This window comes from Chanos chanos, chromosome 6 (genome assembly GCF_902362185.1).
Source record: "Chanos chanos chromosome 6, fChaCha1.1, whole genome shotgun sequence".
Lineage (NCBI taxonomy): Eukaryota > Metazoa > Chordata > Actinopteri > Gonorynchiformes > Chanidae > Chanos > Chanos chanos.
In genome coordinates, this window is record NC_044500.1 from 23814430 (window position 1) to 23825664 (window position 11235).

Here is an 11235-nt window from a genome sequence, read left to right on the forward strand (position 1 = left end):
CTGCCTGTCACACTCAGAAGGTTCTGTGTGCCTGAGCACACAGTCACTGCAGACAACAGAGAGCACACACAATTAAACAGAAGCCACACGGGACACAACACAATATAGCTGGTTATTACACATCAGCACCTGTCATCATAAGCATTATTTTGATTTTCTTTTAAAGCAGATAAACCAGTATGCGTCCTTTAGCTTAACTATTATTGCCTGTCACAACAGAAAAGCAGGGCTGTGAAATATTTGCTGCTTTAGCACTGACAGTCTGCTTATCTACCTGAGAAAGACAGTCAGCAGTCACACAGTGAGTTACTTACAACTGTGCAATGAAACAGTGGAACAGGACCAGGAAAACAAGAGGTAGATAGATATATTCATGTTACTAGTAATTATAGTTTGAGAAGAGTTTAACCTTGTAGGTTTTTGTCATTAGCTGGTGGAGTTGGTTCAGCCCAAGAGCGACCTACAGTAGCCTAGAGGTTATCTTAGTCAAATTCAGACTACAATAATTAGTTCTGGTCTAGTAATTGGACTGGACAAGAGGCATTCCATGAATATTGATATATACAGTAAACCAGCATAGGGATGTTTTACTACCTTACAGCACCATAAACATCTCTGGAACACATAATGTTCATACCTGTCTGTCAACTAGCCATGAGTAGTAATTAAGCTAAGAAAGTATGTCTTTGTCAACACTGAAAAGAAAAACTGATGATAAAAAACAAAAGTTTCTGAGCTATTAATAAGGCCCGGCTTTAAAATCAGGGCCACTTGGATTTGTAATCAAATAGCCCTAATGCATGCCATGTAGAGGTAAAGTGCCATTACATTCTCAGAAAGAGAGAATCAAAGGTCATCGTTTCACTGAGAGAAGGAAGGTTACAGATGTTGTTATGCTAGATAAACACACAGACACAGATATTCACAGTTAGAGAGGACACTTGGTACATCTTGTAGCATGTAAATAAGAGTTTATTGCTGGTGAATTCAAGGATTCAAGGCTTGAATCTACAGAGCTTGAAACCGGTAATATCTCATAACTGCTTAAACACAACAAATAAATGAACAAATAAGCTGTCTCTCTGTAAATAATGTCTGACTTATCTCTTCTTCCCTTTCAGAATAACACTGATTGCTTTTTTCAGAGCTATACTGACTGGCTCTTTCAGAATGACACTGACCGGTATGTAAATGCAGAGACTTTAAAGCCTGCCAGGCTTTTAATACATGTCCTCACAGCTAATGCAATTATAATGATTTTGTTAATGAATGTAATGTAGTGTGCGTTTTTAAGTAATGTAAAGCATGTATGCAAAACATCAGCTGTGAATTTAGCGGCCGTCTGATCATTAAACAAAAAAACCTTGTGTGAAAAGACATCTGAGAACAGATACACACAGTGCTTGCTCTTGAAAGAGGACTGAGAAACTGCAGATAGAGGGCAACAGAAGACAGACTGAACACACACACACACCAGACGCAGGAGCAGTGGGCAGCATTCCTTGCGCCTGGGGGGCATTGGGGTTAAGTGCCCTGCCCAAGGGCACACAGCCTTGGATGCCAGTCCTGGGAATCAAACTGGCAACCCTTCGGTCACAAACCTGGTTCTCTAACCTCTAGACCACGGCTGCCCTGCGTGCCTGTGTGTGTCTCTCTCTCTCTCTCTCTCTCTCTCTGTGTCTGTGTGTCTCTATGTGTGTGTGTGTGTGTATGTGTGTGTAGTGGAGGGACAACCATTCCCATGCAATACCATCATTCTGAAAGAGCACCAAAACAAGTCTCAGATACTGCCCTGCCCTCTACGGTCTCTCTAGAACCCTATCCTTTCATTTCATTCTTTGTCTAATTCTCTCTTTCTCCCTCTCTGCCTGTTTCTTACTACATTTCACAAATAAACAAATCCTACTCAAATGAAGACTGGATATGTATAGTCACCTGTTACCTGTTGATTTCAGCATAGAGGAGAGAGAGAAGGAAAAAACAAGGGCGTGATGGATGGCAGGAAGGAGGAGGAGATAAACGTACAGAAACAGAGACTGTGGGTCAGGTAAACAGAAACTTGGCTTCAGTCACAAAGAGATTAACACATTCCTGTGAGACAATTACACACATTCTGTCTGTGTGCCAAGACACACACACACAGACGCACACACAGACAAACAAACAGCCTCTTGCATGGCCTCTCTCTCTCTCTCTCTCTCTCATACACTCCCACACACACACACACTCCACACTCATTTACACAATATATATAATCCACAGACATTCAAACATGCATGTACTGGAACCACCTTTACACACAAAAGGTTTATGAAAAGAGAACACACACACACACACACACACAAAAGGCGGAGCAGTTAAAGAGCGGGTGAAGGTTTGGCTGTTTTCTCTGGTTAAACGAGATCATTATCTCCTTTAATGACTTTGTTTTTCACTTTGAGACACAGTTCACAGGTCAAACTCCTCCTTAAATCAATTCCTCTGGCCGTAATATTGTCTCATCAACTAAAACTCTCCATCCATGCATCCATGTGAGTGTGTGTGTGTGTGTGTGTCTCATGCCATGTGATTATGTGGAAAAACGAAAAAGGGACTCACGTCAAAACTTCCTGGTTTGATGTTTTTTTGTTGTTCTGGAGTTCACAAAGTCCAAAACATCCCTCACACACATACACACGCACACACACAAACACGCACGCAAACACACACGCACACAAACTCACACACGACAACTGTGGACTTTAACACACAATTCATGCCTCACTGCTACCCATTGACTGCACATTTTTTGTTTGCTGAACATAACCTAAAATTTAATCTACATTGAGATCACATCAGGCAGCTAATGACAAGTGTGAAAAGCACTGGCTTTCAAACAAAACAAACCTACAGATGTACTGAACCAAACAAAACAAACCTACAGATGTACTGAACCAAACAAAACAAACCTACAGATGTACTGAACCAAACAAAACAAACCTACAGATGTACTGAACCAAACAAAACAAACCACCCCTGCATTACAGCTCTAAGAATCAAGCTCCTATTTCAACATAATAAAAAATTAAACTTCAGATAATGCATGTTACATTATGTTTTGTGTTTAAATATATTGTCTACAACTTTATTCAAAGGCACATCCCTCACATCACCGATTTACATTTATTCATTTTCATTGAGCAGATGCTTTTATCCAAAGCGACTTCCAAGACAGGCAGAACACACACCAATTATGTAGCCATTAAGGAACTGTCTGTGGCATAAGTGCCACTGCTAGGTTCAGTATGAGACCAGATACAAATGAAAGAATTGAGGAGAGTGAACTACAGACAGATACAAGTGGGTCAGTAGCCCCATAATCTAAAGCTATCTTTTGTCTTCCAACATAGAATATCACAAAACTAAGTGCTATGTGGTACCTATCAAGGAGAGAAAGAAATCTACATCATAAAAGTGAGTGCACACATGACAGTGTAAGTCAGGTTTGTGGGTGTGCGTGGGTTAGTTTTTGGGCTGTGAAGGCTGTGAGTCCAGTATTTTAAGTGTAGTCAGAAAGTTCACTGATTCGGCTTTAAGGCTTCAGCTTTGTTTCCACTGTACTGGCTTTGGGAATCTAACATAGTGTACAGTAGTTTATCACTGAAAACCAGCTCCGAGCCAGAGCAGAGCAGAACTGGTTTATTGTTCAAAGCCACAAACAACAATGACAGAAGTGTGACAGGAATCAGTGTGGCTATGACTAAAGAAATCCACCATTCTGTCCACTCCTGTACACTGCTTAAACAAGCCCTCTGTACACTGCATAAACGGACTAAGACCACTGAGAACAAAGGATGAGGGAGAGAGAGAGGCAGAGAGAGACACAGAGAGAGAGATAGAATTCAGAGGAAAAACAGATTTTTAAAAAGTCTTTTTGAATAAAAATCTTTTTCGGATAGCACAGTAAGAGCCCAAACAGCTGTCTTCCACACTCAGCTCCAGATTCCATCACACATAACCACAGCAGAGTACACACACACACATACACACACACTATAACATCAGAACCTGAGCAAACAGCATTCCACAGACCACAGCTGACTAGCAACAGAGTGCTGTGCATATGTGAGCCATAACAGGCAATCATCTCCTTTTTGCACAGATTTGTGTCTTTAACTGTCTGAAGAATCAGTGGTAGTTGCAAAGGCGAGTATGTGTGATCATATCAGGTCTAAGATGTGGCCTTCAGTATTTGTGCGACATACCACAATTTTAAAAACCTGTAACTTTCAGTTTTATATGTTGGTGAAAAAAGCATGTGCAAATCAGTGTAGACTGGGAAATGGTTAGTTGTTTGTAATCTGGTGATAGTTTGAAGAAATTCAAAGACAAACAAACAAACTCTGATCAGCTGAATCACTACCACATGACATCACCTGCTGCACTTGGTTTTTCAGTTCTGCTCAACTTCCACTTGTCAACAATCTGACACTTCAGTCAGAAAACACTCACTAACTGCCTTCCTCAAAATATCACAGCTAATACACAATAATAAACAAAACACAAAGAGCAAAGTTGTATTCTCAGCATGGCACCCACAAAATATTTGAAATTACGCTGTTACGCGTGTATATTTACACACACGCACGCAAGCCGCACGCATGCACAGAAGAGCAAGAGGTTTGTCAAATCACGTTCTCGTAAAAGTAATCAGAAAACGCCACAAACCGGTTCAACTCAACATACCAGAAGAGTCACCTTTCACCAACTGCAAATACGAGCACTGATTTCGTCAACCCCTATCAAGATAATAAATCGGGCTCACAGACTACAACAAACACGCGCATCCCTCTCTCTCTCTCTCTCTCTCTCTCTCTCTCTCTCTCTCTCTCTCTCTCTCTCTCTCTCTCTCTCTCTCTCTCTCTCTCTCTCTCTCTCTGTGCCTGCTGCCTTCTTGAATTCTTCAATACCTCGAACATTATTAAAACAGTCGCTGTGTGTGCTAGTACTACTGTCTCTTCAGCTTATCAGTCATTGTACACACATATGCATATAAGCTAATTTATCCTGTGCTCGTATATACATATTAACTCGTATGTAGCTTACCTTCCTGTGTCTGAGCGCATGCAGGTGGAAGGAGCCAGGGCAGGGCAAGCCATAGTGAGCACACCTGCAGCAATGCGTTCATCCTTAGATCGTAACTAAGCGCAGGAGCACCGAGCAGAAAGTCAAAAAATCATGACGCAAAAAGACGCGTTCTTTTCAGTCAAACTCTCACTCCAAACGGTGTTTGTAAAATGCTGTATCTCTGGAATAAAAAGGTGAGAAAATCGACCCAGAGTTATTGTCGCGTCAAATATTTCCAGTCACGCTGATTAGATCAACTCATGAATTGAAGTTCCACCGCAAACGTACTATTGCTAAATTGACAACAGTTGATCCGGTATGTCTTAGGTTGCACTGGTGTTTGTTGTAGTTAAACGTACTCTTGCAAATGACAGCGAACTCTTTCCGTGTCAGTTCCCTCAAGTGAACAGAAGTGAATCGGACAAATTATAGAAAAGCATGAGAGAAGCCTACAGAACAGGAACGTAGGAACGTTGAGACGTTGACGCTTAAAACGACGCTTGAGAGTAACCTGCTCACTCGCTAGCGTAATAGTGTCTTTGGCTCCTACCTTGACCAATTCGCCAATCAGAAGCATCATATTTAAATTCCACCTGCGCAGCTGTCAGGTTGGGTTTTACTGGGTGTCTCATATATATATATATATGTGTGTGTGTGTGTGTGTGTGTGTGTGTGTGTGTATATATATATATATATATATATATATATATATGTGTGTGTGTGTGTGTGTGTGTGTGTGTGTGTATATATATATATATATATATATATATATATATAAAACAGATCCAAACTTTCTTCTGCAATTTATACAATTGAAATGCAATTTACCATTGGTCGCAAAGCAGTAGTAATTCTTTTCTATTGTTCAAAACTCTTTTCTTGGCTCATCAAGTAGTTCAAAACTCTCTTCTTAATTCTTGGTCCCAGCAGCTATGAGTTTTTGTTCTGCCGCGGCAGAAACCGTCTTTATCTGTTTCACTTTGATTGCAGTTGCTCGTGGAGACGAACTATGCTGTACTGGTTGGTCTTGCGGTACATAATACTGAACGGATGTCTTTGCAGTAACCACCATGGTTTACTAGGTCCAGTTGCCTCTGGACCTCCTGACAAAATCCCACATGGGGAATTGGGTGTGTGTAGCGATCTCTAGTGAACGCCTTTTCTTTATGTCCAGTTTTAGGACACTCGAGGCTTTTACAGATACCGTGGGCCGATGATGATAGAGTAGGAGGTTAGAGAGACTGTCTTTTGTGGCCGTATGGAGTACAGCGAAGGGCACTCTGAATCAATAATGAGTAATGCCACCTCCACAAAATTCTGCACATAACAGCTATAGGGTGCAACAGGCATGCAAGCAGCATCCCCCCCCCCCCCCCCACGCACACACACACACACACACACACACTCACACACTCACACATATACTTTCTCTCTCTCTCTCTCTCTCTCTCTCTCTCACACACACACTTAAACTGAGATTCATATCTGCTTTAGTAAGTACACAGGTCAAGTCAAGCTGAGCAGTGAGTTGTTGTCTTGTGTCTCGGGCTCAACGCAAACAGTGTGTCAGAGTGGGTGGATGAGTGGAAGAACTGGTTCCCATGAACCTGCTCTGCTTGTGTGACTAGTCAGTGTGAGAGGCAGTGATTGAATGAATATACACACATTCTCTCTCTCTTTCTCTGTCTCTGTCTCTCTCTCTCTCTCTTTTTCTTTTTTTCCTCTCTCTCTCTCTCTCTCTCTCTCTCTCTCCCCCCTGAATATTGTGATATTCAACCTCAGAATGTTGTTGCAGACCAAGAAGACACTCAGAGTCCATCCAGAAATTCAGTGGTTCTTTGTCACCCTGTTGACATTAATATGAACTCTGTGCCTGCATACCTCAGCCTGAGTGAGCGGGTTTAAGGCTCAGCGAAATCCAGTGTCATTATGTGGCGGTAGTGGGACTGTTTTAATTGCTCAGGCGCCAGGTGATTTCCACCACCACTCAGAGTAGTTAAAAAAATAAATACTAATGAATAATAATGATGTTGACTTTAGCTGAAGTTAACCAAACACCACAAACAATGCTATTTATTTATTTATGTAAAGAAACACATGTCAGACCGGAAACTTCAAAAGATGTATTATATTTCATCGTTTGGTACGCGGCAACAAAGGCTCTTTAGGATTAAACGAGGCAGTCGTCCGCTCGGAGGAAGGTCGGTAGTGGCCTCGACAAAAAAAAAGAGAAGAGAGAGAGAAAAAAGACAGAGAGGAGAAAAACCTTTTCTTCAAAGTCCGCTTCGATAGCCCGCTTCCAACAGAAACAATTTCAAGCAATTTGTAAGCAAAAAAATTAACACACTGAGGAAAACGCATGATTCAGGCTTTTAAAACTTCCGCTACATAATGAAATTAAATACAGTTCATTTCAACAGTGATACTGTACAGGGCAATCCGGGCGCCAGAGGAAAATAAAAATAAATAAATAAAACAAAATTCAAATAAACAAGAAATACAACAGCTACCCCAAGGAAAATCTTCCCGGAAGAAAACCTCAACAGAAGCCCTTTATGAGCGGTCAACGATTGGACCGGACACCAAAAGAAGGTAAAACCACAAAAATTAACCACACCGCTGGCGTGTCACCTGCTAAAAAACGATAAACAATTCACAACAGAACTGTGAGCAGAAAAATTATCACGGCTTACCGGTGGGGAAAAAACGCAGCAGAATGAAAAGGTTCAATGCTCAAACTAGCTAAGCGCGTCCGGACAGCGCAGCAACCCAAAATGAACCAGGAGTGCACAATGTTACCTGGGCCGTTATTTATAAACAATGACCGTGACCCGTGTGCTGACGCCATGTTTTTTTAAAAAAATATTTTATTATAGGGAGACATGATTCTTATCGCCACAATTATAATCCTCATGATGAAGCTCCATTAAAAAAAAACCTGTTATCGGTCAGCTTGATAGCTCAGTGTACACCACACATCTCAATAGCATTTTCTACTGAAAACATTCAGACAACACAGTCTGAATGTAATGAAACAAACAATCAAATGAAACAAACAAACAAAAAATAAAAGAACTTTTGATAGATCCAGTTAGCCCAGATTTTAGCCCACATCGTGTATCTGTTAGTTTTACATTTCAGTCTTTGCCGATTGCTTACACACTGGAAGTGAATGCCTAGACAAAACCAACAAAACCATAACGTTTGTAAGCATGCCTTAAACAAAGGCACCAAAACTACAAACACATTTTCTGCTTTGCACTTTGCAACTCTGTAACACACTGTTTGCAAAACACTACACACTGTTTCTTACATTAGACACACTGTTCATGGATGAAACCTCTTGTAATCATTGGGAAAACACTTCTATTAGAAATGCACAACATACCTGAAATTGGCAACACCCAAACACACATATGAAAACACTTATACTGTAATTGAACACCAATCAGTCTGAGCCTTAGCACTACAAATAGACCCAGGTTTTTTTCAGCATGGCAGTGGAGGGTTTTCAATCTCCAGTCTTATGTCAGGATACCCCTCATTCAAGCCATGGAGGAGGCCTGTGACAAAATTGATGCAGGGTCTGTGCAAGGATGAATTCGCTATTCAAGAAGACTCTTCCCTCACTGTCTTGCGAGGGAGGACAGAGCCTGTGATGTGGACGCAGTGCTTTGGCCAGATCCAGCTAGGCGAAGAGATTATGCTTAGGTTTTTTGTTTGTTTTTTTTTTTAGTTCATGCTTTCTTTTTTGTCTTCACAGATGTTTTTGCTGCATTTATAGTATGTACTATATTCTGTTTAGAATATGTTCTGTTCTGATTTTCAGTACAAAATACAAACTTTGGAAATGCATGGATGTATTGACTGATTTTCAAGGTGGAGAGAAATAAATATTTTCATCAGTGTGCAGTACTGGTCTTGTGTGTTGTGTTTGGTCAATATATTCATGTACTTTACTTTAAGGAGATCGCTGAAAAAAAAATCAAACCCAGACTATGTCATTAGAAAAGTAGAAATGTTAAAACTGTTTTAGACTGAGCACAGCAGTTTGTAACTGGTTCAAACAGAATTGGATCGTATGAACCATGTGTGTGTCATATGGTGACAGAATTGGGTTTCTACAAATTAATGTATAGTTTGAATGAAATGTTTCATTTTGCAAAAGATCTGAGGTGTTCTGCTACTTGTGTGTGTGGTTGTATGAATTGTGTATGGTGTTTTGACAAAATGAGCCCTGTTTTCAAAATCGTTCTTAAGCAGTCGTAAAAAACTGTAAAAAAGTATACAAAATATTAAAGACGGAAGTGTTTTGTATAAAGAACATCAGTGTGTTGTTGCTGCTTTCAAAGAATGATTCAAATGGTGCATGTGTGTATGATTTGGTTGCAAAAATGCCATTTTGAGAAAGGATTGTTAGGTTTTGATTGCAGAGTTTAATTTTGACATGGAAGTGAGATGTTTATCTCCGAGTGTTGTGTCTTATTTGGCTTGTGTGTAGAGTTTTGACACAATGAGCAAAATTCTGCAACAAGTGTGTAAGCAATCATAAAAAACTGTAATAAAATGACAGATCATACCTTTTTAAGAAGGTACTCTCAGGCCATTGGGTTTGGATTGCACTCTGCCATGCAGTGCATCATAGAGAGGTCTGTGATTCGTGTGCATTGGTATGCATTGGGTGCTGAAACACAGAGTTAAAAGTTAATATCTCACTAGCAAACAGTGGTGCAGCACACCCTCCAGGACCTTAGTAAAGATCTTATCTCGTTCCATTTCCAAAGAGACAGGGTGGTGTGTGGACAGGGTGTGGATGGCAGTTCCAGTCAGAGAAGTTCACGAGAACATGGGATTTGTTATTTATATTTCTTATGAGCAAATTCACATTCACTACATGACAGTTCTTACTAATGCACTTTAGGTCTAACTCTACACTATAGGCTATCATGCCTCTTTAACAAACTTTAAGTCATTTCCCTGCAGATGAATGTCATCAGCTGTGTGTTCAGTGTTGTAGCAGAGTCACTGCTGGAAGATGAGTGTTAGGCATGGCACTGCGTTCAGGAGTCTGTGTAACAGAGGCACCCTCTTCTGGCCAGGAACACAAATGGCTATATCACCAAAGGATTCACAGAAGCACTTACAGTTTTTTATGATTGCTTACACACTTGTTGCAGAATTTTGCTCATTGTGTCAAAACTCTACACACAAGCCAAATAAGACACAACACTCGGAGATAAACATCTCACTTCCATGTCAAAATTAAACTCTGCAATCAAAACCTAACAATCCTTTCTCAAAATGGCATTTTTGCAACCAAATCATACACACATGCACCATTTAAATTATTTTTTGAAAGCAGCAACAACACACTGATGTACTTTATACAAAACACTTCTGTCTTTAGTATTTCATATACCTTTTTAATTTTCTCATACAGGCTCCTGTGAAAGATTGTTCCAGTACAGTACATCTACTCTCATTTCAATGAACACACAAAAAAGAAAGGCTTCAGAAGAAAAATTTATACAGCTTATTTTTTTTTTCGCCATTGTAGGTTTTTACAACAAGAAAACACAAAGAAAAATAGAATTGCAGTACAGTAATCAATACAATATGTTACGCTAAACTCAAAAATAATTACAGTCAAATTACAGTGCAACGGTAAACAAAAGTTAGTATTGTAAGGAATTGTAAGGGATGAGGTGTATGGTTTATGGATCCCTCCCTCTGTCAGGGTCTGGCAACATCGTTCACATCACAAGCAATGTCATCCCTGGCTGGGCAACAGGGAAAATATCACCTTGCGTGCCGTATCCAACCTTGGACTGACCCCACCTCAGTGTCTCCACATGCCTCTTCCATTGCTTGCAGAAGAGGCAGGCGGGCATGTGGTTAGTGGTCATACACTTTCCAACGCCAAGCTGATAAGAATTCCTCAGTAGGACTTAGAAATGGGGAGTAAGGGGGCAAGTATACAACTGTGAAGTTATTGTTGTTGGTGAACCAGTCTCAGACCAGAGCAGCCTGATGGAAACTAACATTATCCCAGATCACAACAAACCTGGGCTGCTCTGGTCTGTCCAGTACAAGTATGCAGTGCATCCAGAAATGTGATTATGTGTGCTG